The following is a 918-nucleotide window of genomic DNA, read 5'->3' as shown; positions in this document are numbered from 1 at the left end:
AACCATTGGCTTTCTTATATGGGCTTGGAAATAGGATCTTAATCAGCTGCTTTCCTCTAACTCTTTTCCTCAATTTTCCATGTTTATATGGCAGCTTAATAATATGTTTGTCGATACAATCATGTTTAACTTAGAACATGAAGATAAATGTGAATGGCCAAGCTATAGGATGACACACACTGACCATTGTTCTGCTAGTATAATAATGAATAGCCTTTTATTGCCTCTTTTTGTTACTAAATGACCCCTTGTCATTGCAAAAAAAAAAAAAAGCAAATTCTAGGGTAATGGCTATTGAACAGTGATGAAAACACATAGTTCTGGCATCTTCTGGAATTATCACGTTTATTAGGACTAATTATACACAAAAATGTCACCACGACAAAGTGAGTTTTAAAACACTAATCTGTTGCCCCTAAAAAAATTGAGAATTCACCCAATGAAGTTTAGCAAATTCTCTTATTTAGCAAATCTCTTATTTAGTAATTATTTTATTTAGTAATAATTAGTTATACATAATGAGTAGATANTATTTTAATATATTTATTATATTTATATTTTTCAAAATTTAGGAAATAATAAACAAGTATGTGACATCTAACATAATACATTGCTGAATACAAATTTACCTTATATGTTATAGTCCCTAAACAATGCCTAATTGATGTGTTATAATGTAAATAAGACCAGTATCCTAGTGAATGATCTCATAATTGCTAGAGAAGTGATTCACAGGGTCATACCTGTCATTTTCCCTCCCTGAGAGCACTTCCTTCAAATCTCTAAGATTCTCCTTAATAACATCTCAAAATGTGCAGATGCTACAAGGTCAAATCTCAGCATTGCCCTTGGTTCATTAATAAATCAAAATCATTTCAAGCAAGAGAGACAAAATATCTTAATGATTTATACCTCAAT

This window comes from Crocuta crocuta, unplaced genomic scaffold (genome assembly GCF_008692635.1).
Source record: "Crocuta crocuta isolate KB4526 unplaced genomic scaffold, BGI_CrCroc_1.0 scaffold227, whole genome shotgun sequence".
Classification (NCBI taxonomy): Eukaryota; Metazoa; Chordata; class Mammalia; order Carnivora; family Hyaenidae; genus Crocuta; species Crocuta crocuta.
The sequence above is the reverse complement of the archived record's forward strand: the minus strand, read 5'-3'. Positions refer to the sequence as shown.